Below are 23,022 nucleotides of genomic sequence, written 5' to 3'. Positions count from 1 at the left end.
TGAAGCCAGACCCTTCTGCCCGATGGGCAGGTGATTACCACTTGATGTACAACTCCAGACCTTTCTGCTTAGTTATTTTACAGGTAGGGTCTTGCATTTTTGCCCAGGACCAGCCTCAGACTGACTCTCCAACCCATGGTCTCCCACATAGCTGGGATGACAGACATGCTCCACCATGCCCACTTTATTAATTGAGGTGGGAGTCTAGCTAATTTTTGATCAGACTGGCCTTGAACCATGACCCTCCTGATTTCTGACTCCCAAGTAGCTGATAATAAAGATATGAATTGCTGTGCCGGGTTACATACACTTGCGTTCTTAAAATTCCTTCCTGGCTCCCAGAAGAGGTTAGCAGTTTTCAGTTTTCATTTTTTTCCACTCCATAGTCTACAGTTGGAGTAAAATGCCAGAGGCACAGGCAAGTAATGAGAAAGCAATTCAGCACAAAGTAGGTCATTGGTGAGATATATGCAGATATCTGCTCTTCATTTAAGAATGTATACTCTGATGCTTCACATTTTGAAGCACTAATTTCCACAAATGCTTTTATGATAGAAGAGATGTGTTTCACAGATAAGTGTGCCTAATCTGATTCAGTAGAAAAATGAATTTTCCTTCATAATTCCTTCTTCTAGATTCCTCCATCAAGTTTAGTGATTCATGGGAGCCTGGTAGCTATTTTTAATTTTTATTTTCCTAGATATCTGCAAATCTGAAAACCTTGGATATTATCCATATCTGTCTCTGTCATGTAAATCTCAAATTTTGACATCATACTTGAAAATGTATCTTACCTTAATTAATCATAAGTCTTACTCCTTATAAGAGCAACTAAAAGGGTTGTCAATTTGAATAATTCCCTTCTGTAGAAAAATGTATAAAATTGAATGACATTTGCCAAAAACATTGCAGAATACTGAGAACTGACCAAAATTAGAAGGCAAATTGAGAAGAGTTTATATTGGTCAAACTGAGAAAGCCAAAGACTGTGTTCTTCTTGCTGGGGGCTAACCTGTCAGCCCTACCCCCAGTTAGTTCACAGGTATAAAATTATAGGTTGGCTAAATTGGAACTGGTTGGAAAAAAAAAAGTAAAAATACATACACACACAACAAACAAACAAACAAACAAAGCCAAAACCGTGGCTTTGGTGCCAGAGACACAAAATTCAGTCAACAACCAGAGACATGAAAAAACTCTGGCTTTGCGAAATACAAGTGGTAGATTTGTTGGAAATTGGAAAAACCAAGGTTGTGGTCCTGGTTTATGACAAGAAATGGCTTACCCAGAAATGTAATGGTGAGATTGTGAAAACTGAGGGAGTCACAGAAGAGCTGAGGGAAGCTCTCTCTACATCTCAGTCTGACTGCTTAAATGGGCTTGTAGAAGGGAAACCAAAGGGAGTCCATCAGAAAGTGAAATTAAAACTTCAGAATAGCTGCTGTAGTGTGTGGGTTCCCAGCACCCCCTACAGCCCTCAATCACCATAGGGTGGAATCCTTGTCTTAAGGTCGGAGCACCATCTTTCCCAAAGCAGAACTGGTGACTGAACCACACAAATGCTTGATCACTGGGGATCCAGATTTTGATGAGAATAAAACATTGGGCAAAGAGACATTGGTGTCTATCTACTGAAAGGGAAAAACAAAATGTAATCCATCATTTCTATATCATTAAATGTCAATTTTCCATGAAAAAAAAAAAACAGATTTGCAAAGAAACAGGAAAGTCTTAATGATACAAAAGAGAAAAACCAGTCAATTTAGCTTGACTAAATTTGACTTAGAACCTGGTTTTAAAGCAGGTTGATTGTATGGCCCAGCAATTCTACTTGTGAATATTTACACCAAGAGAAATGAAAACATGTCACACTAAGACTTGAATGGGGATATTTATAAGAAGAGTATGTGTTTTAATAGCCCAAACTAAAAACATTCAATTAATAGATAGTTTATATCTATTAATTATGGTTCTAAGCCTTATCCCTAGAGTGTAGCATGATGTAAGCAATCTTATCATAAATCACAAATGTTCTTAAGTTGTCAAATACACGCCTTGACCCTGCTGTGCACCTGTCAGAGCTCTAAGTGCACACCCACGTGGTTGACTGTGTTTCCCACTGTAAACACTTACATCCCATATTTCTTCTACGTATGCTGAGCTTTCTCAGGACTTTAGTTGGTGAAAGATTGAAGACGGGGAATGTTACCAAGAGTGTTCGGCTTCTTCCTGTAGAGGATTTTCCAACCTTGTGTGGTTATGATTGTCACATGAGAATTGTTACAGCTTGTAAAACTTCTGTCTATGATCAAGGGCTTTTAATGATATTTGCAAAAAACAGCAGTGAAGTTACATTTTTATGGAATTGTAGTTTTTAGTACCTACATCCATAAGCTACATCCATAGCTTCCTTTGCTAATTCTACTAGGTAGCAATTTGGTATTTTTTAAGTGAAGGAATATTATTGAGGACTATACTTTTTAAAAAGCCAAGGGCAAAACCATGACAGTTAATGTCTTATTCTCTAAAACAGAAAACTTAATGGTAATTTTTTTTAAATTAAGTGCTTGTTACACTATGAAAGTATTAAAAAGGAAGGCTTTAAATTTTGAAATTGAGAGAAATATGAAAGATTTTATGATCTAAAATCGTGTTCAATTTTTCTATATAAGAACATGCTTGCATGTAACCTGAAGAGAAGCAAAGAAATTCTTAAAAGAACACTAAGTAATTATTTTTCTCCATTAAGGTAAAAAAGAAAGCAACTACTTTTGATGCTATTATTTCAATTGACTGCAATTTAGTTTATAACAAAGGACTCATAGATGGCAGCTGCCACAAGAAAGGAGAAAGCAACTTACTTTGGAAAATTATGTCCTTCCTTACAATTGGGATAACTAGAAGCAAATAATACTTTGCTATAAAATTAAGCACCAGGAGAGTGCTATTATATAGAATTTATAATAGTGACTATTAAATCATTATCTTATTTTAAATTATATATTTATTAATAGTTCAAATGATATAACCAATACTGATTAAAGTAAAAATATAAGTTAAACAATGAATATAATAAAAATAAACTTTAAAATGTCACTATCCCCAAATAGCCATTTGTAAAGTTTTAAATAAATCGCTTGAAACAGGTTCACACTCAAGTGTAACTTGTATTTAGGAAACTAGTGTGCTTGCCCTGTATAACTTGAATTTTTCACCAAAAACATTTCTCTTCAATGTTCAAACATTATATTATTGGAATGAATCTTTCAGTTAATTGGCACTTGGTACACTATCTTAAAATTTGTTTTTGGATATTTTTATGTTTTCCAATTTTGATATTATATACAATTGAATGATAAACATTTTGCATATACTTCTCTTTATATACTGATAAGAATAAACTATATCTGTGCTAGACAGTTTGCTCAAGTTTCTGATATATACTGACAACTTGTTATGTTTACCTCCAAACGCAATGAGATTTGATTTTATAACAAAAAGATTCATGTATGTCAAGCTCACTTAAAATCTATTATTAGTTTAAAAATCTTTATTGTTCTATCATTATTTTTATGAGTTCTAAGTCATGGTTTGACAGTTCATGTCTTTAGCCAACTTTCTCTTAATAATATACAGTTTTTCTCTTGAGTCATTTTAAAAATAGAAGAAATTAAGGATATTATTGTGACATAGTTATACATTTGAAAGTCAGTTTTTCTAGACTTTTGTCTGGATTTTGGTTTGGTTACATTTTTCTAAGCAGGAGCTTTTAGCAATTTGACTATCATTTTCAGTTTTCTGTCTCACCCTTCCAGATTTAGTTTTCTAGTCAAACTGTCTTCCTCCAGTGCACTTTGTAAGATTTTTTTTTGCATATTCTATTCCAGTTTATGGTATGTGCTTTCCCCTTAAACTGTATGTTAGGACCTTCTCATATTTTAGGTCTTGCATTAGAAATCATCCTATGTCAGTGTTCCTTTACCATCATTTCTAATTCTCTGAATCATGCATTAACATAACCATCTATTTTTGACTCCTTTATTCTTTCTTTATAGGACTCATTTTAAATTCATAATAATTTTATTCTTCTCTAAAATTAAAATTTTAAAATTAAGATTTAAAATTTTAAATTTTAAATCTTTTTAGTAAATTTCAAGCATATGTTTAATGTTGGCATTGTGAGGGTAGAAATTATTCTTGTGTCATTTAGTAGTTTTTGCTATATACTACATGTCCAGAAATATTAAATGTACACATTTCTTAACACAAAGCCCTTTAACTGTTCATTTGCATAAAAATATAATTATTTTCTAGTTTTCATTTTAAATAATTAAGCAATTTATATTTTGCTGTGCTCAAACTTGTAGACAGGAATATAACTTTCTAAGTCTAAGTTTAAAATAGATATCGTCTTGTCAACTTACTTATGTATTTATTTCATCATGGCCTTAAATTTTAGCATAGTTAAATACTAATGTTGTCCTTAAGATTGGTGCAATTTCTAGACTTTAAAATTTCTTCTATGTTTTGGTCCAAGATTAGAGACTTGTAAAAAATAAAGATTAGACCATTATAGATAAAAGATGTTGAAAATAGTTGTTTTTAAACCAAATAGTATGAGACTATAATCATATTAATAACTTAAACAAACAATCACCTCATGTCATCCATAGACTAGGACATCATTTTCAATTACCTGGTCAAGAGTACTGAGTTGAATATCAGTTAATCTTCATTCCTAGCCACATTCTGCTGCTTAGTTAGCTGGTGAACAAAGTGATCATGATTTTGGAAATGAAGACAATGCAGTTACCCAGCATCCTCACTGGCGTGGGAATTTCATAGAAATGAAAGGACTTGTGAGAAAGTTAATTTCTCTGGATAACCCAAGTACCAAATCTTAAGCAGCAATGTCCAAGCAAAACATAGTATGGGGCAAACATCATATTATTGACTGACTGGCATATTTCTGGATACTATCCCCAGAATATCTTCCATGAGTTGTTGGCTACAATTTTCCCCAAATTCAAGACACAAGTACTGACTAAATTTAAGTTAGCTATTCTGAGGGACACCTCTCGCTTCAGTATGAGTTGTATCTATCATAAAATAGGTGCTAGCAAAATCTTAGTTACTAGTATGTTTAACTATTTTTCATCTTGCTATGTTGGAAAATCTCAAGAATAAAAATGGTTTTGTTGGAAAACTCGATTTCCTTAGTCAATAAATCAACTATTTTTTGCAATATAGGTATAGAATTTAGTAAGCCCTTCATCCTATCTTGAAATTACCATTCAATGATGATTTATGAAAACTGTAAGAAAATCCTTTCTTTTTGTCTGTGATAAAAGATAGTGATTCAACACTATTTTCCTACAAGTAAATACTCATTCCAGAGTAGAAAAAATGGATTCAGTTAATATTCTATAGATACTATTAATACTCTTATTTAGTATTAATTTTAATACTGCATTAATAGCAACTGGGTCCTAGAAATTTTATCTTTTAATCACTAGAATAAATGATCAGATTTCAATCTTGGTTCTGTTTTGGATTACCTATTTATATTTCTGGGTAATAAATATAAGCCCATTATTTTATGTGTACCTGAGATTAATCACAGATTATAAAAGTCAGAAGAAAGATTATTAAGCTTGAAATAAAAAGGTAGAATCTGTATAAACTGAAATATAGGAGGAAAACTATTTAGAAGTATAAACAGATCTTGAGTGGCTTGAGCGACAATATAAATGCTTTAACTGCATGCTATTGGAGTCTAAACAGGAGAGGAAAGAGAGAGAGAAAAGATGTTGAAACACTTTCAAAGAAATAACTGATGAAAAAATTTCCAGTTGTGATAAAAAAACTCAAACAAAAATCTTGGTTGAAATCCAAGCAGAATAAACACAGAAAACCATGCTAGAGCATTTCTTAGCAAAACTACAAAAATAAATAATCCATTAAAAGAAAATATTAAATGTAGCTAGGGTAAAAAATTTCACACATAGAAAAATTATTCAAGCAATGCAAAGATAGACAGTGTAGCAACATATTTGAGGTGTTGGAAAAAGCAGCTTTATAAAATCAGAATTCTAAATCTGATGGAAAAGTTTTTCAAAAATAGTTTCATTTCAGATGAATGAAAATTGAAAGAATTCCTTGAAGCCACACAGCTGAAGTACAAGACAAGTCACATATCACTACTCAGACTAAAGAGAAATAACTACACATGAACAGAAATACTGTGACAAATTAAATGACAAATTTTAATGTCTTCACGCCTCTAAAATATTCTTGTTTAATAGAAAGAACTTTTGCAATATATTATGGATACTGGAATGTAAATAAATATATATTAAGCACAAAAGAGAGGTGGAATAAAATTACACTGCTACAAGACACATTTAGAATATTAACTTTGAATATATTATGATAAATTAAAGATGCATATTAAAATCTACTATAATCACTTAAGAATGAAAATAGTTATAGTTAATTATTCTGTTTAGAAATTAAAATGAAATACTGAAAATTATTTTGCTAACCTAAGAATAATTAGTAAAAGAAGAAAAATGAAACAAATCCAAAGAGAAAACTTTGAAAATAGGAAAATAGTATTTGTGACCTCAAGTGCTTATATATTTAATTATGTTATGTTTAAGTGGGGGTACAATAGGCAGAGACTAAAAAACTGGAAAAATTAGAACATTCTGCATGTTATTATTAGACAATGTAGGAATCCAATACAATATAAAGGAAGAGAACTCAAAAGTAAAAGAATAGGAAAAGATATAATATCATTTCAGTTTTCAGCTATGATAAGTTTCAGGAAGAGTATTTACCTTCCACTTACAGAAGTGGATAAATAGGATATAGAAAGTGATGCATGTTAGACATTGGACACAGACTACACAGAATATGATCAATGGTCTTTGTTGGATAAGAAACCTAAGGAGGTTTGCTCAGGATTATCCTAATTTATTGTCATTGGGTAGTTTCAAAGCCTCTGTGTAGGATGGTGCCAAACACAGCTTAGGCGCTCCTTCAAAGTTGAGGATGTAGAATGCTTTGGAAGGGTAAAGCAGCAATAACTTGCTAATTCATAGGGTAGAATTCTCAGAGGGTATGACCCTCATTATAAGGCTAAATTAGTCTAAGACTAATGTCTGCTGCAGTTTTGGCTTTGCAAATCTTAAAAGCAAGCATCAAAAGGATCAAATAAATTCCAAGTAAACTAATCACAAAAAGTAAAAAAAAATTAAAAAATGAAACAAACTCTATATCCAACAATGTAAAAATTTTACTCTCTTTTTTTCATTTTCTTTATCCTCTCCCCACCCTGCCATTTTTTTTTTCCAGTACTGGGTTTTGAACCCAGAGTTTTGAATTGGCAAGTGATCTGCCACTTGAGTTGCAATTTTGGTTTTAGTTTATTTTTCAGTTAGGGACTGACCTATAATCCTTTCACTTAGCCTTAAGCATAGTGGGATTGTGTGTGAACCACTATGCCCAGCCCCTAAACTACTTAATGTCTAGCTTTGTACTTAGAATTTCCAGACAGGCATGAAGCAGAAAAATGTTACCTATAGTGAGGAGAAAGATAGACACTTCTCCTAAGAAGATATACAGATGGTAATAAGAACATGAAGTGATACTCAGCGTTACTAGTTATTAGGAAAAATGAACATGAAATCACAATGTAATTCCATTGGAATGGTTGGATTTTGTTTTTAAAAGACTATATGTATTAAGAATTGATCTGAATATAAAGAAAAAGGAACTCTTACCCTACTGCCATGAGTTAAAATGATACAAACTTTAAAAGTGGTTTGGCACTTTCTTGAAAGTCAAAAATGTATCTATCTAACTTTGACCTGAGCTTCTAGAGTTTTACTTAAGTGAAATGAAAGTATGTATCCTCTTGAAGACAATAAGACAATAATGCAAATGTTCACAATATATATCAACAAAATGTAAGATATATTGTAGTATATAATATCTATTATATAATGAGAAATGTATACATTATATATAATTTTCTGAAGACCAGAAACAGCTCAAACATTCTATGAAGAGGTGAATTTGGAGGTATAAGAAAAAGAAATAGCCATTTTCCTATCTTCATTGAATCTGTCTTCCAGGAATCTAGAAAGGGGATGGTGGCATTTTTTTTCTTCAAGACTTCAAGATGCTTGTGCTTCAGCTGAGATGCTCTGAAAGGCTGGATGTGACTCATCAGCTGGGCGCTGGAGTAGTCTGAAGGCTTCTTTCCTCTTCCTCTGCCAGGTTTCTCATAGGACTCAGAGTATGCACTCAGTAGTATGCCTACAAATGGCTTCCCCTTGTGCCTGGGGATATTGGCAGCATGGCGCCTGGTTCTAAGAGCAAACATTCTGTGAGGAGGTATCTGGAGAGCAACATGGCAAGAGATCAGAAAAGACCACATGGCCTTTTAGTGTTTAATCTGCAAGTCACAGTTTCTCCTTATTGAAAGGGAACATGATAAAGTACTGCAAACCACTACTAGTACCAGACGTTGTAAGGGAGCTCAGATGCACACACGGGGCTGGATTTGGGATCAGAACATCTTGCTGTATGGCCAATCCTAGTCACTAAAGGAGGATATAGCTCAAAGACACTCCAAAGCATAATGATCCTTTGAGGCACATCGACCTGAGTAGGACACTCCCTTTAGCTCAAGTCCAACAGCGGCATTGTGGGTAGCCCATTGTCACAGCAGAGACAAAAATTTAGGGGACCGTCAGGCAACAGTAGCTCACACCTGCAATCTTAGCTACTTAGGAGACTGAGATTAAGAGGATCATGATTTGAGGCCATCCAAGCAAAAAAAGTTTGCAAGACCCCATCCCACATATAAGTAAATGTAAAAATGATAAAATAAAAGAAAGAGAAGAAAAAAAAAAGACCCCATCCCAACAGAAAAAAGCTGGGTGTGGTGGTGACTGCCTGACATCTCAGAGACTACAAGAAGCATAAAGTAGGAAAATGGACGTCCAGGCTGGACTGGGAAAAAAGCAAGAACCTATTTCTAAAATAATCAGAACAAAAAGAGCTGAAGGTGTGGCTCCAGCAGTAGAACACCCACCTAGCACGTACAAAGTCCTAAGTTCAAAACTCAGTACTGCTAAAAAAAGTATGGTTTTATGCAAACACAAATAAATGCCTAATCTGACCTGAGTAAAAGGTTAAAATTCAATGAACTCAGGTTGCAAACATGTAAATTCAGGTATTGAAACTGAGGAGGATATATTATTAATAATGCAAAGAGGGATAATGCATTACAAGTAGATGAAGTCTAATTAAGGAATCTAAGCATCAGCAACAAGATAGGAATACTAAGAAAAGATCTCTAGAATGTGTGTATGTCAATTCCTCTGAAACAAACCTTTACTGTCTCATCTTTCTTCCGGGCAGACATTTGATGAGTACACAAATGGGACAATGTGCATGTCATGTTCTAGGTAGAAGCTACAAGAGAGTGAAGGCAAATCAATTTCTGGTCCTCACATGCAGATAACATATGCCACTCACTTCCCATATGCTTTATTTTTTGCAGAGAACTTGGGTTCTGTGAAAACATCATAGTAAACTGAGTGGAAGAGAGGGTAGAACAGATAAAGATCCAAGCCTTGAGCTACTTTATTCATTTATCACCTTAGATTCCCAGTAAGTTTTAATGTAAACACTAACACTTTAGGCTTTAAAGAAAAAGTCCAAAAATCAGTGCTGTGAATTAAGTGCATGAAACATTGAATAATTGTCTGAAAAATCAAAACCCAATTTGGTCTATGTTTGCAGCCTTATATTAAAGAAATTTTGTTTGAATGTTAATGAGTCTATGCCCAATATGAGTTTTCAAGGCACGAATTCACAAGGAATAAAATATCAAAAATAATCATCACTGATTATAGTTGCCTATAGATTAAAATTGAGTCTTCAAAATATCAACATTACTTTTTTTCTCTCTCTTTTCAGTAGCATACTTTTAAATGGCTGAAATTTGACTCTTTATCTACATTCATATTTTTATTTCAGGTTTATGTGGAATAAATAACTTTCAAATTAGAATCATTTGATCTTAAGGAACATCAAATATTCCTCAAAGTGACAATATCAGTCCTCATGCAATAATAAAATATTAAAATATTCACATCCCCCCAAATCTATTGTTATACTAATGTGCTTTTAATTTCTCACCAGTGTCTTCAAATTATGATTTTCTTTAATCTGCTAAGAGCTAATGCATATTGAGAATCCACTAAGTATAGAGCTCAAAGTCAATTTAAGGGGAATATAAAGACACAGAATTTGTGGCTTTAAATTTATGTAGCTTACAATCATGTTGACATGGCAGAAAAATGGACATTTTTCTTTAAGAAAATTTGTCAAGTATTTGAACAAATTATGTAAAATATAGCTAGCCTTATTTTAAATCCATTTATAAATATTTAGTGATGATCTGTCTCAGAGTTTGGGAACATACTGATGAATAAGACATTATCATTAAAGCAATAACATTTAAAATTTGAAAGGAGACTGGACACATAAGTTATCCACTGCTGCACATTGTCACCATATGTAAGGTCCATATGAGGTACCATGGAACTCAGAGAAGAGAATATAGTTAGTTCTTTACCTCTGACATTTTTAAGAGTAGAGAAAGTAGATCATTAAGTATGTGACCTTGAGAGCTCAGTACAAAACATTTGAAAGGTGTTTGAAATGTATTTTGCTGAAGACTATTGATCTAAAATGCTAGAATAAAAAAGTCCTGTTGGAAAGGTTAACATTTGGTAACTCCTGAAGAACATCAGGAGATTCCAGGCACTCAAGAAAGAATATAATACATGCAAGGATAAGTGGATAGGATAAAAAGGAATTACAAATGCTTTTGAATATCTGAGACAAGTAAGTATTTGCTGTGAGGAATGGGCTGAGTGAGATTCACGATGTGCAGATTATTAGGATGGTATTTCAAAGGACTTGAATTTTACACATCAGTAATGAAGAAACCCCAAAAGCTTTGCAGCAGAGGTTGATAGGAGAAGGCTACGCTGAAGGCAAGAGGTGTTTCATAGGAGTTATCCCAATTGCCCTAATAAAAGTCAGTGATGTTTTGAAACAGAGTAGATATTTCTATTTAATCAACTGTACACGGTGTGTCCCCATGGGAGATAATGACTAATTAAGGGAAGAAAGAATGGAGAATAATTTCTAAATTTCTAACCTTGTAAACCTGAGTTGGTGCTGATTAGCTCCACATACAATTTATCATTCACTCACCAAGATCTCAAATAGATACTACTGACTGTCATCATATTGAGGTGTAACAAAAGTACCTGGTATTCTATATTCTGTATAATGGATTTATTTCAGATAATACACACTCAAGTACAAGACTAATTATATGAAGCATGAGTGGATAATGAGGTTTAGATAAGCCATCAATAATGGATGTGTTTCTTGTGAGGAATATTGATTTAAGTTCACTTGTCAATAGGTGCTTATAAAGAAATATAACATGATTCTCTTGAAATATGCCAACAAAAATATTGAAAGTATTATAATACAACATTTAACAAGGTAAATATGTATATAGCCATTATTTTATTGCAAAAATGGTATATGTACTACAACTGACAAAATAAACTCTTTCTTATATAATTTGATCTTATGTTTCAGGGTTATTTTACCCAATTTACAAGCTCCAGTGAAATACTGTCCAGACATTTTCAGACAGATGACCTTGTTTCAGACAACCTCACAGGGATTCCTTGTTTTCCCATGACATGTAAAAACAAATTGTTTAACAGTAGATTTAGATATTTGTTACAATAAACTGTAGAATATCTGTGTTTTGAGAATTTTTACAGTTTCCAAGGAAAAGAAAGTTGGGAAACCCACTTTTAAAATATTCTGTTCATAGAAAAGCAAAAGGAAATAAAGTAAAATATAATAGGTAATATGTTAGCTCTTATTTCTCCAGAGAATGCCTGAAGCATCTGTTGCATACCTACTGCTGAAAGATTCCTTGAAAGCAAAAATAATAGCTATATTTCATTTAATATCATTTTTAATCATAAACTTAGTATCAAGCACACAGACAATTTATAATTCATTATGACTTATAAATAGTTATGCTTATGATTATTTGACCAAGTGTGCCAAGAAAAGACAAAGATTGGATTTATGTACTTATGACTAATAACAATACCTATGGATATAGAAACTCATGTTCATTTAGCATGTGCAGACTACAAAAATGTTTCAATGCCTAGTGTGGTTCCCTATTAAGTAGTATTAAATTGCTAAACAATGTATTTGAGTCAGTAATAACTAGGCTACCATTTCTAACGATTGAATATCAACAATAAATAGGTTCATAATAATTGTCTTTATTTCTAATGTAATATTTTGCAATAAGAGAGACCACAGGGTATCTCTCTAGTGAAGGAGTCGGCATTGCTGGGATTGGACTGAGGGGTGATAATAAATTTATATGGATGCCAGGTTGGAAATAAATTCTCTCCATAGCTTTCCTCTTAATGAACATACAACCAAAAGGCTACAGGAATTAATGGAGTCGTTTGTATGGATTCTGTGCATCACTAGACACTGAAATCCTTAGAGAGATTTGTAGCTGCAAGACTCCCAGACACTGAGACCCAGGTTATGAGAAGAGTGAAAGAAGTCAATGCTTCACCACCTTTTCTCCTCTGCACAAACAAAAACAAATCTATTTTCTTCTTTACAAAAATAACACGAAAAGTTTTCCCTTCATTGAGTCATATACATTTGTTAAATAATAATGGAATAAGCTGCCTTCTGTTGATGTTGAAACACACACACACAAACACACACACATACATATATATAAATGTGAAAAAGAAAACTCCCTTCTTAAGAAGAATGTGGTTAAAGAAAAGCTTCTTGGCTTAAAGGAGAAATGAACAATGTGATCATCTTTTTGTAAGATTTTTTTGTGTTCATTAGACACATATAGTATCTTATTCAATGGCTACCACTTACCTCTGGGCTTTTCTAAGTTGTCCTTCATTTAATCTGCTTCCTTTTAAAGAATTGCCAGATTTTTCATTAGTGTGAGTAAAATTCCCATGGTATTGGTTGTACAAGAATTATGGTAATGCTTAGTAGTTCCTTGAAATATGGTTATGAACAGAATATATAAATTTCTACATGCACAAAAGGCAAACTACACACAGCAGTATAATAACACAGTACAATATTTAATCTTCCGCCTGGATAAATAGCTTAAACATAACAGTGCCCCAGAGATAAGAAGTGAGTATTAGGTAAACACCATAAGATCAAAATAGACTGCAGGAAACAATAAAAATATTGACATTATTTATTATTTATCACACTCTTTGTACAACACTAAATACTTGCCTATAAAATTTGTTAGAAATTTGAAAAAAATCCTCAAGTACTAAAACTGGATACTAATAAGACAATTCTGAAGGCTATACATTATAAACATACAGCAGCCTGCTTCTCCTTAGGGGTCTTTGCATTTGCTCTTCCTTCTTAGGATTATTCTGTCTGTCTCTCTCTCCAATACACCCACATAGAAATGCACACACACATCATGCTACACACACACATCTTCATTCTCAGACCATTATTCCAGCATTATCTTCTCAGAGGGAGAGATTTCTTAACCACCTGTAAAAATTCTGTATCATCACCCTCATACTTCATAGATTCCTTCTTTGTTTTTTTTCATAGCACTCATCATCATATAACACAGTATGTTGTTTATTCACATGCTTACTAATTTCCTGCTCTTTTCTTTATCTTGACTAGAATTTGAGCTCTGTGAAGAAAGAAATTTTGATTGCTTACACACTACTCACATCTCTAGAGCCTACACAAGTTTTTGGCATGTATCAATACTTTATAAACTCTGTTGAATGTTCAAATATTAACAATTTCAATTAAGTTCAGTCATTTCTCACGTTTTTGAGAAGTACATTGCGTTTATATAGAATATAGAAAATATATTCATATACATATATATGTAAGTGACTGATTATTAACAACTCAAGAAAATATCAAATGGAAATGGAATATAATTTGGGATTTAATAAGAACATAGTAAGAAGATATTCAAAATATGTTGGCAGTGAAAAGGTGCTCTCCTCAAACAATTAATTAGACTCAGAGCAAAGCTGGAATGAGAAAGAAATCATATTGTAACTTTGACTTGAGAGGAGCAAAAACTACAAGATAGAAAAGGGGAATAACATAGATTTGAATTTAGAAGAAATAAATTTGAGTAAAAGCGCAGAAAAGGGTAGGGAGAGATCTAATTTCTGGTCTTGTTAAATAAAAAGGTATTTCAAGGGCCCTGGTAAGGTAAATGAGGATAAAGATTCATTTTAATTTCCTAGGCAGAAAAGATGTGAGGAAACAAAGTCCAGAGCAGAGAGGATTTCAGAAGACAGAATGATACCTGATTGGATGAAAAAAATACCAATAAAGGCACAAGGAAGGTAGTGATAGCTGCACCTTGATAATTCTTAAAGTTTATGTTACAGATTAAGTTTATTTTTTAAAGTGATATGATGGGGAAGTTATTTTTGTTTTGGGGTGTGTGTGGGGGTGGGTAAGACAAAAATGCTTCATGTTATTTTCCTTATATTCCTAGCAATGAACATAAACTAGTCCCTTAAGATGATCAGAAATTTGGCTTTCAGCCTCAGAAAGAGTAGGCTAAATTGAGAAAATTTATTTTCCATGTGATTGTGATAGTTTTAGGTGTCAACTTGACTAGATTAAAGAATACCTAGAAACTTGGTATAACATTATTTGGCACATATCTCTGTGTTAGTTTACTTCACTGTGATCAAATACCTGGGCAGAACCAGTTAAGGTGTACTTATGTGTACACACATAAGTAAATGCAAAAATGATACCTGCTGAGACTACTCCAGGAACTGAGGGAGGGATAAAGGAGAATGGTTGAGGGGTGAATTCATGCATGATATACTTAATACTTTCTAAGAATCTGTGTAAATGCCACAATGTACTCCCATCTATCACAACAATAAAGAGCCAAAAAAGGGCTGGGAGCGTGGATCTAGTGGTAGAGCGCTTGCTTATCAAGTGTGAGGCCCTGAGTTCAAACCCCAGTACCACTTAAAAAAAAGAGGTTTGACATGGGATGAGTGAAGATCACTGGCTCTTTAATGACTGTTTTTAATCTGAATTTTTGTAAGCTCTTTTAGTATGTCAAAACAAAACGTGATGCATTATAATAGTGAATGTTCATTCTACTGTGGAAAACCAAGAATTAAAGTTACCATGGAGGTAATATATTCTTATTGCTTTACCACCCTCCCCAAATATAAATGGAGATCCAAAAGGTGCATGACAATGAAGGAAAAGGAGCACACAGTTTTGTTTCAGTGTAACTAAAAGAAGTCACAGATGTTGTAGGTTAAGATGACCACACCTTAAGAAAAATACATTCAGTAATGGCTAATGAAAAAAAATCTAGTTAAGAAATCATTCTGGTACAGAAATGTAGTTTCAAAAGCCACTTTGAGAAAGGAAAAATATACTGAAGTGTATTGTTATCCTAAGCAGTCTTATGTGGATACTTTGTACTTATGAATTTTTAGTTAATATATAATTATTAATGCAAATGCTTCATATGTTACATTTATATAATGAGATATTTCTTCCTTGGTAGACAGTTTTAGAGATAATTTCATTTTTAAAAATTTTATTATTTTGCATTTACTTACATATGTATACATTATTTGGGCCACCTCCCCTGCCCCCAGATAATTTTATTCTTATCTCATTATGCTTAATTATTGTTTCACTGATAAAACAAATACTGAAATTAGGCATTAAAAATTTATAATCCTTACTGGAGGAAGAAGCATATTCTTTGTGTCCCTTTTCAATCCCACCTGTCCTCTGTTCTTCCTGACTCTATCTGACATGTTTTTTCCCTGTACCAATTCTGGTGGGCAATTTTGTTTCAATAAACAATAAATACCAAGTTTTTTGAAAAACATATAGAATTATACATTAGACCCATGATATACTTGTTCAGTTCAAATATGCATAATAATTGCAATCACTTAATATTCTAATTATAAATTAGTAACTTACAAATATATAAATTTATGGAGCTCAAGATGATGTTATAATTCATTAATACAACATGGAATAACTAAATCAAGCTAGTTAGCATATTCATCACCTCAAATACCAAACATATTTTGTGATGAGAACTTTTTGAAATTTAATCAGTTATTTTAAATACATAATACTTTATTAGTAATGGCAGTCTTTATGCTGTGCAATATAACTTGAAGGAAAAGAATATTCCTTCTCTCTGAGAGTTTTGATCCTTTGCCTATCATCTCCCTAATCCTCCTCCCCTACCCTATCTTCTATTTCTATTTTCTGCTTTTACGAGTTCAATTATTTCGGGTCACACTGAGAACAGCATGCAGTATTTGTCTGTCTGTGCCTGACTTCGGTTATTCATTGCAATGTTCTTGCAGTCTATTCATGTTGTTTCAAGTGTAAGAATTTCCTTCTTTTTGAAGGTTGAATATTATCTCAGTGTGTATTTACATTTCCCTAATGATTAGCAATGTTCAGCATTTTCTATATATCTAGTAGCCATATTGATAAATGTTCATTCAGGTGTCTTACTCATTTTTTACTTGGGTTTTTGTTTCTTTGTTAGTGAATTATTTGAACTCATTTAATAGTTTAATCAAATGTATGGTTTGCAAATATTTTCTCTCAACCCAGAAGTTTTCTCTCTGCATACTGTTACTTGTTTCCATGGCTATGCAGAAACTTTTTAGTTTAATGTAATTGTGCTCATTTACTTTAGTTTGATGCCTGTGCTTTTGATACCTTATCACAAAACAATCATTGTAAGAGCAATTTCAAGAAACTTTTTTTCTAGTTGTTTAAGAATTTCAGGTCTTATGTTTGTCTTCAATCCATTTTGAGTTTATTTTTGCACACAGTGTGAGATAAGGTTCCAGTTTCCTTCCTCTGTTTGGAAATCCAGTTTTCTAAACACTATTGAGGAGACTGTTCTTTTTCTATTTCCCAGTACTGGAAATTTTGTTAAAAATCAATTAACTGTACAGATGTTGATTCATTTCTAAACTCTCTATATTGTTCCAATGGTGGGATGTGTTTTTTTTCTCTCCAAATACCATCTTGTTTCAATTACTGTAGCTTTGTAGTTAGTTTGAAGTCAAGGAGTAAGAGTGTCTTGGATATTTGGGGTTCATATATATATATATATATATATATATATATATATATATATATACTCACACACACTCACACATACTCACACTGTATGTGTGAGTGTGTGTGTGTGTGTGTGTGTGTGAGTTTTCACATGAACTTTAGAATTTTTTTCTTTTACTTTAAAAATAGTGGAATTTTGATAGGAATTTCATTGAATCTATAGATTTTGGGGAATCATATAATTGTAACAATTTTAATTCTTTTAGTCCAAGAACTTGGTATATCTACATTTGTTTCTGTGTTCTTCAGTTTCTTTCATCTATATTTACTAGTTTTCAGTATACACATATTTTACCTCCTCAGTTAAATTTATTCCTAAGTGTATTTTTATGGTAGCTATCATAAATGAGATCTTTCTCTTGATATATTTTTCAGAGAATTTGCTGTTAGTGTTCAGAAATACTATTGATTTTGTATATTGGTTTTGTATTCTTTGTTGTTTCTTTATGTAAGCAGTGACAATATGGCTTCTTTCTTTCCTATTTACATGCCATTTATTTCCTTTTACAACATAACTTCTCTGGCTGGACTTCTATAAGGTATTGAGTATATTCAGTGAAAGTAGTTATCTTTGTCTTGTTGCACATCTAAGAGGAAGACTTTGGTATTATTCAATATGAAGTTTATTGTTATGTGTTGGCTTCTCATGAATGGACATCAAAATACTGAGGTACATTACTTCTATACTTAATTCAGTGATTTTTTTTATTATGACAATATTATGTGTAATTTTCTCAATTTTTTTTCTGCATGTAATGAGATGATCATTTAATTTTGAAAACCGAAGAAATAAATTTCCTTAGAGAAAATGTGATAATATATCCATGTGCTCTTTAACCTGAAAGATTTAAATTAGAATATGAGTGGAAGTTAAAATAGAGACATAAACTTATTCACATACATTTCTGAATTATGGCCCAATGAATCAGGTTTAATGAAAGTTACCAATGGTAATACCTTAGTCCATTTAAAAATTGTGAAAAAAATTGAAAAATCATGAAGTGATTTAACTATTGGATCTGCACAATGAATATTTGCAAATTTGTCCCAGTATTTTCATACTGGTCAAATATTTCATACTAGTCAAATATTTTTTCTCTAATATATTTTGTTTCAGTCTATGAAATTTCTACCTGCAACCTTTGGGAAGAGAAAGTGTTTACATGAAAGCCAAGAAAATAAAGCATAATCCGTGTAATCTATGATATCTTTAATGTGATGCTGTTCCGTGAAAGAGAGTGTTGCTTTGCCCACCAGGAGACCATCTTTTGTCCAACTGAACATAATCATTTAGAAGGTCATCTCAGGCCATAATTGAGCAATGATCTCCTGACTAGATTATCCATTTTCTATCTGTCAGTGGCACACAGGAAACAAGTCAGTTTCAAGTCATTATCTTTAGTGAAATCCACACACACAGATTCTAATCAAATATTTGTATGGTATTTAGCATTTCATCCCATACAGCTATAATGTATCTATGAAAGTCATTTTTGTCACAATGAATTTTCCTTAAAGTCAGTTGGCATTCTTACTGTTATCAGGTTTCCCCAAGGACAGAGTAAGAGAGATTGATGATATGCAGATACTTATGCAGCAAGAGAAAGGTTTTCGAAGAAATAGCTAAGTAAAGTTGGCTTTAATGATTGTATCTTGGTTTTGCTAAACATTCAAAGAAAATTTCCCTTGACAGCCAAACATTTTATGTAGAATATGTCAACATCTTACTTTGTGCTTATCTAAAAATAATAGGATGTATTTTATATGCCAAACTGGATGTAGTAGAGAGAACCATGGTGGTGCATATCTGTAATCCCAGTACTTGGGAAGCAGAGTCAGAAGGATCTTGCATTTGACACCAGCCTCAGCCGTATAGTAAGTTCCAGGCCAGCCTCAGCTACAAAAGAAAATGAAAACAGCCAAAAAACTCTATTAAGTGGTTTTTAATCATTCTAAGTTATTAAGTTAAAAAAAACCATAAAATCACAATCAGAAGAAGAAAGGAAAGGAATCTAAGAGCAAATGTAATAAAATATACTTATAAAGTTAAATATATTCATGCTAATATACTATCAGTAATTTAAACTATAATTACTAAAATTCATAAATAATCAATTGATATCCTGAAATGTAACTATATAGAAATGGAATAATAGCATTAATTTGCTTAACATCAAGAGATATCAGATTATTAGATTCAACTGAGAAATGTTTTTAAAGATTTCTTTAATTTATAAGAGATGAGATCACATCTCTTTAAGGCTTTGCAAATAGATTAAACTTTATTCTTACCAACACTCATTTATAGCCTCACCTATGGGGAGTTTCTGGATATGAGTGGCTTTCCTACTAGTAGTAGCTATGATGGTGTATTTTAAAATGACAGAATAGAGTTTATGGATGTTTTAAACTGCATGAACATAAATTAAAATTTCATAAAAAAGAAAGAACAAGGGACTATATTTTTCTGTGTTTCCAAAAAATTATCAATAGTATTTACTTTTATTTTCTTAAGTGACATGCACTATGTTGAAGCTGAGGAAGAAAGGATTTATAAGTCAGAATTCAAGAAATCTTGTTTACTTTCGAGAATCAAGAACCCATAGTTACTAAAAGTATCACATGGCCTTAAGGTGACCTCATGCTGGGTGGGGGTACATTGTGGCATTTACAAAATTTCTTATCATATATCAAATATATCATACTTGAATTCACCCCTTCCATCATTCTCCTTTATCCTGCCCCCATTCCTGGAACATTTTCAACAGGTCTTATTTTTCCATTTACATACATGTGTACACAGTATTTGCACCATATTCATCCTCCTACATCTTTTCCCCATGTCCTCCCCATCTCACTGGTACCCCAGGCAGGACCTGCTCCTGTTCTCTGATTTTGTAAAAGAAAAAAAAGGACATTTTTGTTTGCTTTAATTTTGATGAAAGTAAAATGATGGAAGAGAATTTTGGAGACAGAAGAGAGAAGAGTTTTATTTGGAGGAATGTAGTGAATAGATAGTTATAAAACATTGGTTCGGCCTTCTCAGGAGAATGAGTTCTCTGTAAATGCTAATGACTAGTCATAATCTAATTGAATATTTTAGCAGGGTCTTCAATAATCACCACTATTGACTCTTTCTAACACCAGTTTTTTTTTATATATTTTGATCATATTCAATATATTTCTTGTTTTTCTCATATTATCTATTTTGACAATTCTATAATTGATGAAGTATTCAGATATGACTCCCTTTTTCCAAAAACAAACTAAATACTTGCTGTAGACAGCACACACTGGCTTGCTTATCCCTAGGTTAGGGAAGTTATTAAAAAAAGAAAAATTAGCCTAGACATGGGCGATGTCATCACAGATTCTTTGTTGTGGGATTTATTTCAGATGAGTTGTGAATTTGGCCCAGTAGCATCATACATTGGAAGAATATGCCTATTGCAAGATGAACTCTTGTTCTACTTCACAAAATGCAATTACTACACATTTGCCTGCAATAACTTTATTCTTCTGGTCATTTTAGCTCATGCAAGCTAGCTGAAAACAGAATATTCAATGATAATATGAAACATTTGTTTCTGTATAAAAATAATTTAGGAAATTGGATAATGCAGTTAAAGTTCATCCTATTGTCTGGTACACATTAAGCACTCAGTAAATAGCAAATATTACAATTAGGGCCATGGATGCAAATAAGATTATTATTTTTATCCATTTAGGCTCATTAATTAAGAGGTTAAACCTGATGACCTATAAAATGGTTTCCTTTGTTACATATTTATCTCTTCTAAATTACTTCTTGGTTTGATGGAAGAAAAAGAAAATTGTCTAGTTTATTGGAAATTGTTGACTCTCCCTGTGTCTGAGGGAAATCTTTGTAGACCAAATCTATTTGCAAGTCCTTCCTATGAGCTTCAGAAGATCCAAACTTATACATGTATAAACACACTTCACTCAGTCAAATCAAACTGCTATAGCCTCTGCTGAAAACATGCCAAAGGAAAGGCTTCCAATTAAAACAATAATAGAAACATTGTTACATAATATCATTAATTATTGTTTCCCTTGAAATTCATATTCCCTTGAATCTCTCCCAAAGTAAATCTGATGTTTTTTATTTCCATGTTGTTTGTCGCATTTTATTTCTTCCAGTATGAAATCACAGGTTACTTTACAAATTAATTTTTTACTTTTAAAGTATAAAATATCCATATTTGAAGTATTGTTTATTTATATAATAAAGCATCTTATTTCCTACTAGTATCAGATTTTTCATCAATTTTATAGTGAAGATATTGAAGTTAATGTTTTAAAAAATCCCATGAAAATTTAATAAATATGTTGCTATATAGCTACATAAAATTTTTGAAATAGCACTATTAAATAGCATTTCTATGTGACATTGTAATGGGAATTGAAACTGTGAAATGTCTTTAAAAGATTTATTGAAGTTTTTGTTTAAATTTTGAATTATTATAAATACAACATCACAAATTCCAAGATCTAAAGACATAATAGTAAGTATTTATTAAGTACTCCAATAAATCAGAAAGCATAAGAATATTTTCTTTTGTGTTATGGCATATTTTTATGATGCCTAGATTATACAAATTAAGATCATTGTCTTTTAAAGCAGACTGCCTTGATAATCCTGATGTATCTTCTGATGCGCTTTCGAATTTTGGGAAAATAATTTAATTTTTGTAAAGCTCAGTTGTATAATCCATAAAACAGGGACAATAATAGTCTCATTTTATAGAGTAAGTTTTCTTTAAATGATAATTTTATTTTTGATAAACATGTATCAGGATAATAGGATTCAGCATGATATTACCACAGCATACACTGATTAAATCCAATCTCTTTTCTGTTTCCTCCTTGTCTCCAACACATAAATTCCCAACCTCTACATTCAGGTAGAACTTTTTTTCAGCTTCCACATAGGAGAGAGAACACATGGCACTTGTCTTCCCGAAAATGGCTTATTTTAGCAAATATAATGTACTCTGGTTCTGTCCATTTTTCTGCAAATGACAGGACTTTATTCTTCATTTTGGCTGAATTATTGTGTAAATACACTACATTATCTTTATTCATTCATCTGTTACCTTAAATCATGCCACAACAAACAAGGATTACAAGTATCTCTTTGGGAAGCTTATTTTATTCCCTTTGGATACATACCTAGAAATTAGAAAATTGGATCATAAGGTAGATAGATCCATTTTTTAGGTTTGAGGAACCTCCCTACTGTTCTCCATAATGACTTATTAATCTACATTCCCACCAACAGTGTGTGAGCTAATTTTTATCATGCCCATTTGCCAGCATTTGTTATTGTTTTGCTGGTTTGATTATAGCCATTCTAACCGAATAAGATGATATCACATTATTGTGTGGATTTGTATTTTCTTAATGGTTAATGATGTTGAGCATTTTTTCATTTTTCATAGGTTGGCCATTCATATTTCTTCTTTTGGAAAGTGTCCATTCAGATCATTTGTCCATTTTTAATTGGATTTCTTATTCTTCTGTATTAATTTTTTGAGTTCTTTATGTATTGGGATAGTAGTTCTATATCTGATAAGTAGCTGAAAATATTTTTTCTTCTTCTGTAGGTTGTCTCTTCACTCAGTTTATTGTTTCTTTTTCTGTGCAGAACATTTTTAA

The 23,022-nt window shown here is 32.2% G+C and overlaps 1 long non-coding RNA gene across 1 annotated transcript in view; it reads left to right on the top strand.

Moving 5' to 3' along the window:
* Nucleotides 1-23,022, top strand: part of LOC141416918 (uncharacterized) — a 152,440-nt gene that overhangs the window by 32,929 nt on the left and 96,489 nt on the right. The window lies entirely within an intron of this gene.

This window comes from Castor canadensis, chromosome 14 (genome assembly GCF_047511655.1).
Source record: "Castor canadensis chromosome 14, mCasCan1.hap1v2, whole genome shotgun sequence".
NCBI classification, from domain to species: Eukaryota; Metazoa; Chordata; class Mammalia; order Rodentia; family Castoridae; genus Castor; species Castor canadensis.
The sequence above is the reverse complement of the archived record's forward strand: the minus strand, read 5'-3'. Positions and strand labels throughout refer to the sequence as shown.